At 45.4% G+C, this 6,000-nt stretch overlaps 1 long non-coding RNA gene and 1 other non-coding gene across 4 annotated transcripts in view; both read left to right on the forward strand.

Moving 5' to 3' along the window:
* LOC132529448 (uncharacterized) overlaps positions 1–4,810 on the forward strand; it is a 28,479-nt gene extending 23,669 nt beyond the window's left edge. For all 3 annotated transcript variants that reach the window (XR_009543472.1, XR_009543466.1, XR_009543468.1), the window contains exon 4: positions 4,363–4,810. This is a non-coding gene — a long non-coding RNA (uncharacterized LOC132529448). The remainder of the gene's footprint in view (positions 1–4,362) is intronic.
* TRNAV-CAC (transfer RNA valine (anticodon CAC)) lies at positions 2,454–2,526 on the forward strand. The gene has a single exon. It is a non-coding gene; the product is annotated as a tRNA-Val (tRNA).
* Positions 4,811–6,000: the final 1,190 nt, after the last annotated feature.

The raw sequence follows: 6,000 nt of genomic DNA on the forward strand, positions 1-6,000 counted from the left end.
ACTCAAAGGTCCAGGCACTCAGGATTCCTGAAGGACTGCAATATCACTTCTGAAAAGCCAGCTGTACTTCGGTTGGCATCCCCTATGTCATAACAGCTGGCAGAACTGGGATACAGCAGAACCTCCTCCGGACTGGAAGAAGATCAGGGTTCGGGCCCAGTTCTTAGATCTTCCAGGCCTCTGTTTCGTCACATGTGCAGAGGAGCAGTTATTGTTGAGGGCTCTGACTTGGAAATTCTCTAGATTTGGGGCACAGTTGGGCTGTGTGGTCTGAACACTGGTGGGATGCTATGGGCAGCCAGCTATGGGGATGACGGCTTTTAAAGGGCTCCTGTGCGTGGAGGTCCAAAGGGCATTGTTAAGCCCTGGGGGGAATTTATAAACTGCTGTTGAGTTGGTAGAGAGTAGATGGTCTGGTAGAAGCCAGGCTCCGTGGTAGCTCTGTGCCTAGAGGCTGGGTCTTGTGCAACTGACCAAACTCTCGCAGCCCTGATCCTATCCATTATCCTCTGCAAATGAAGATGAAGCACTGGGGGAATGTTATATTGGTGAGCGCGCTATGAGGGACGGGCCCCGCCTGCCGATCCACCAGCTTCCTGCTTGGTCTTCCATTTCAATAACACCTAATTTGGCAACTCACATTTGCCTGCAGTTGTAGCATGGTTCTGTGGCTGTGCACCAGCCCCTGTTTTTTGTTCTCTCTTCAGCTCTAGTTTAATATTAATATTGACTCATGATATTAAACACCTAACTTAACTGCGGACACAGTTTCTCCTTAGAGACCAACAATATTGGTTTAGAATGTGTCGCAAGGAAGACATGAATTCTTTCCTAAATAATTATGCCCGGGGTTAGTTGCATAGGTAACAGTAATTAAGCAAATCCCTGAGATAGTGATTTACAAATTATTAATGCAAAGTGTATTTTCTTTCTCTCCACTGTAGATTTACTTTATCATCACATCCATGAAAAATGTTAATAGAAATATGTATATTTAATATGCACCTATTAAGGATGTCATTTGACTTTTCATTTGCCGCTTTAAACCACTTTCAACTCCAGTGCTTTTATAAATTACAATTTTTGAGGCAAAGACTAGGGAAATAATTCACCTAATTTTTGCAAAGTACTTTGTTCAAAATATTTTGCAGGCAAATTTTAACCTTATGAAACTCCCATTCCCCCATCAGATTATGTTTCGTTTTGAATGTAACATTCCACATTTGTTCGGTAAGTATTCAAGTGAGCTCTTTGTGGAGCCCTGGGCCGGGCACCTAAGTGCTGTAGAAATTGAGAATAAACATTTGACTGTTTTTGCTTTTAGTTACCTTGGAGAGCTCTTTCATTGTCAAGGTTGAAACCTTGGAGAGCTCGTCCTTTTTCAAGATTTTCAACTCCATGCAGACCTTTCCAGCTCTGTAAACCTCCAGGCCCACATCCCCTCTCAGGTATCCTGTCATCTGAAACCAAACTCCACCTCTAGGCTGGTCTTCGGCTGGGACGTGCCTTTGGCTGGGCCTTGAAGTGTGGAGGTTGAATGGGTGTGCGGAGAGAGGCAGGGGAGGTGTTCTAGGTAGCAAAGCAATTAATTAGGAATAAAACAGGTGTGGTGGCACCGCTCTCAGGCTCCTGTGGACTTGGGGAATGGGAGAGAATTAAAGCAGGTAAACCTTGTGTTCCACTGATGATCAGTGAGGTGGTGTCAGTGCACAGAATGGACTGGAAGGACCCTGGAGGCGGGGGGACCAGCCAGGAGGCTGTTTTACTGTTGCAAGTATACCGTAGGACAGTATCGATGACAGTGAGAGACCATTTCCATCCTTTTGGATGAGACGGTCATGGGCCCTTTGAGAATATAATGAAAGCCGTGGGTGTGATCCCCCAAAAAATATGCACACATGGACCACATATCATGTGTGATTTTGGGGGTTGGTTCATGGGTCCAGTGTGATTTGGGATCCCTGAAGGACACAGGAATATTTGCACAGTCTAACTGGTGGGAGTAAATAGGGAGACTCTGGGAAAGAAGGGAACACGTTTAGTTTCGTACAACAGGACAGGTGAGCGGGGGTGTGCTCAGGACAACTGGACCCCTGTCTGGAGCTGTGAGGAAAGGCCAGGCAGCGTGGCTGGAGCGGGAGAGCTGAGTCATTTGATTCAATTGCAAGAGTTTATATTTTGAGAATGAACGGGTTTCCTGAATTAACAATAAGCAGAAAGCAATCAAGTATTTCCCAGCATAAATGCTGGGGGCACTATTTATGTGGGTAATCTTCCTAGAAGTGTTTGAGATCACTGTGATGAAAGCCATACATAAAGGAATAGACTCTAGGTGAATCCCTAAGTAAATTAGTTCATTAATATTCATTATGAAGCTTAAAAATTAAATGTAAGATGTAAGACTCAAGATCAGGATAAAAGATGACCATCTAAAATTATAGTTATTAGGGACTTCCCTGGTAGCCCAGTGGCTAAGACTCTGCGCTCACAATGCAGGGGGCCCAGGTTTGATCCCTGGTCAGGGAACTAGATCCCACGTGACGCAACTAAGAGTTAGCATGCTGCAACTAAAAGATCCCGCATGATGCAACTAAAGATCCCTCATGCTGCAACAAAGATCCTGCATGTGGCAACGATGATCCTGTGTGCCGCAACTAAGACCCAGCGCAGCCAAATAAAATACAATAAGTAAATAAATAAAATTTTTAAAGGGTATAAATGCTTTAAAAAATAAATAAAATTATAGTTATTAAAATAAGCTTAAGATGAACAGATACATCAAGATGTCTCAGATTTTCAAAATTGCTTTCGCAGTGTCTACAGGCTGCAAGGGAAGCAGTTGTAGGTCAGGATAGCATGCCTCCGCATCCCAGCTTCTCTGCCTACATCACCCCAGCTGGCAGCCAAAGCAGCAGCATCTTTTGACCCTGTAACCTGCACTCAAGGTGGGGCTTTTTGGAGACTGATCTCCTGGGAGCAGATGTGTAGAAGTAGGCTGCTCTCCCAGAAGAGATGAGGGAAGATGATACGGTTCGTTCCCAAAATATCCAGGGCTGCCATCCACTCTCTGCAAGAAATCACCACTCTGACATTTGGATTTGGGGAATTCACCAGTTCTAACTGAGCCAACGAGTCGCACCTATTTCAGAGACCAAGGGTGGGACACATCCCTGAATCTTCCCTCAGTCACGCTCCCATGCTGTCACCACCTTCCCAAAAGTTCTGGAGGTCGTTGGGCAGGCCATGCAGGGTCCTGGGTGGGTCTCAGCTGGCACTGACCGCAGTATAACCATGAGCCACTCTGGCCAAAACTGAGCACATGTCATGACTTTCTTGGAACCTACACCATCTGTTCACTACAACCTATGCTAGGTCTCTCCATACAGGGTCTTCAGATAACCTGAAAGCAGAGGCTTTAAAATGGATTTTGTGCACTGTTGGTGGGAATGTAAATTGATACAGCCACTATGGAGAACAGTATGGAGGTTCCTTAAAAAACTAAAAACAGAACTACCATATGACCCAGCAATCCCACTACTGGGCATATACCCTGAGAAAACCATAACTCAAAAAGACTCATGTACCACAATGTTCATTGCAGCTCTAATTACAATAGCCAGGACATGGAAGCAACCTAAGTGTCCCTCGACAGATGAATGGATAAAGAAGATGTGGCACATATATACAATGGAATATCACTCAGCCATAAAAAGAAACGAAATTGAGCTATTTGTAGTGAGGTGGGTGGACCTAGAGTCTGTCATACAGAGTGAAGTAAGTCAGAAAGAGAAAAATACTGTAGGCTAACACATACATATGGAATCAAAAAAAAAAAAATACTGGTTCTAAGGAACCTAGGGGCAGGACAGGCATAAAGACACAGACGTAGAGAATGGACTTGAGGACACAGGGAGGGGAAAGGGGAAGCTGAGATGAAGTAAGAGAGTGGCATGGACTTATATATACTACCAAATGTAAAATAGATAGCTAGTGGGTAGCAGCAGGGAGATCAGCTCCATGCTTTGTGACAACCTAGAGGGGTGGGAGAGAGAGGGTGGGAGGGATATGCAAGAGGGTGGAGATATGGGGATATATGTATACGTATAGCTGATTCACTTTGTTATAAAGCAGAAACTAACACACCATTGTAAAGCAATTGTACTCCAATAAAGACGTTAAAAAAATGGATTTTGTGGATACTTCTGGGCAGAGTGATTTACTTGCCAAGATAATTGTGACACTTTCCAGGAGCTACGTAAATTTTGGGATCCATTTGGATGGTTATGGCGTAGGAAGTCTAAAAGCCCCCTGCTCCCCAGAACTTGCAACAACTGGAATGCTGTTGCTTATTTATTTTTACAGCACTTGTCTCTTATCAGAAAACATCAAATGACAAGAGAGGTGACTCAAGCCAAGGATTCCAGTGTCTGGTCCTATTAGTGGATGAACCATCTTACTGGATGAACTGTAGCTCTGTGCAACCTTCACTGATGTTTGGAATGAGGACCCTGAGATACATACCATGCTGCATCATTGAGAAAGGATCAGACAAGAAATCCACCAGTTTTTACAGGTGTTATTTACAATAAGTGTTGATGCAAAATAAGATTTTCTCCTTGACTTCCAAATGCAAAATTTCCAGAACTGTCTTGGTCTGCTCAGCTGGAGGAACCAGGGCTGGCGTGGTGGGGACCTGTCCTGGGTAAGGGGCTCCTGGAGGGGCTTAGACAGGCTTCATCAAAGAGCTGGGTTTAAATCAAGGAGAAAGCAGAAGACAGTGTTAAGAGCCAGAGAAGCCATCCTGAGCATCAGGTACAAGGGTCAGGAAAGACCATAAGCAGGGAACAGGGTGGGGGACAAGAAATGAGGGGTCAGGTCAGATGGATGCTTGTATGACAGACAGTGACTTGGGACCAGCCCTGTGCCGGAGGAGGCAATGGCCCTGGGGGGCGGGGCGCGGGGTGGAGGGGGACCTGTTCTAATGGGAGGTGACCAAAGGGATGTGGGCAGATTGACCAACTAAGAGATGCCAGAACAGAATGAGGAAAATTCCAGAAAACAGAGGTTATATTTTTCAGACAGGAATAAAATCCTAAAATTAGAGTTTGAAGTCTCCTTGTGTGATGGGTATTTTGCATATCTATGCACAGGACTAATAAATGCTTATTAGTTACATGGCTATCCCTTGTCTTAAGCACAGGCTTCCTTCCGGTGTTTTGTGTGGTCTGGTCTCAAATTGCCTGAGTAAGCAAGGGGCTGCCCAGGCTTCTGGGGTATTCGTGGTGCAGGGTCTTGTCATCAGGCCCATTTTTCTGAGGCGATAACAGGTCTTTCCTCCCTCCCTTTGTCCTTCCTTTTGAATAGTAAAATCCCTCATGCCAGGTGAAAAGCCTCCCTTTCTATTGGCGCATTTGAAGTTCCTGTAGGTTGAGGGTCATGAGCAGAGTAAGTCAAGCTGGCTGGAAGGAGCCTGGGCCCCATGTGGCTGTGGGTTTTTCACAGGCAGTGGCTTGCAGGTGCTGAGTCTGGATTCCCAGTGAGCCTGTTTGCTGCTTCTGTTGCCTTGTCAACCGCTTCTCCTGGCTTCTCACTGTGCTTCTCGCTCTTCTGTGATTGTGGGAGCAGTTCAGTGAGGCCCCCTCTAGCCTTTCCTCACATTGGCCTCACCTTGAGTTTTCCAGCTGGGGCCATGTACTACATGGGATGCTCCTCCTGGGAATGACACAGGGTTTTCAAGAGATTAAAACAAACAAACAAACAGAACAAACCCTGGGGGAATGTCATCCCTGTGTTATGTTCCCTCAGCCCTTAGAGCCCAGGGCAGGGATAGGAATCTTGTCAGTGTTGACTAAAAGAAATATGGAAAGAAGTCAGATGCATGGGACACATTTAGGTGTTGGTGCAAAGCATAACCATCACTTCTGGCAGTTCTAAAAATTGATAGGATGATACGACATGTCAGTACTTTCAAAATCTCAGCCTCTTGGCTGAGATCCTCTT

The sequence above is a fragment of the Lagenorhynchus albirostris genome, chromosome 1, assembly GCF_949774975.1.
Source record: "Lagenorhynchus albirostris chromosome 1, mLagAlb1.1, whole genome shotgun sequence".
In the NCBI taxonomy this organism is placed as follows: domain Eukaryota; kingdom Metazoa; phylum Chordata; class Mammalia; order Artiodactyla; family Delphinidae; genus Lagenorhynchus; species Lagenorhynchus albirostris.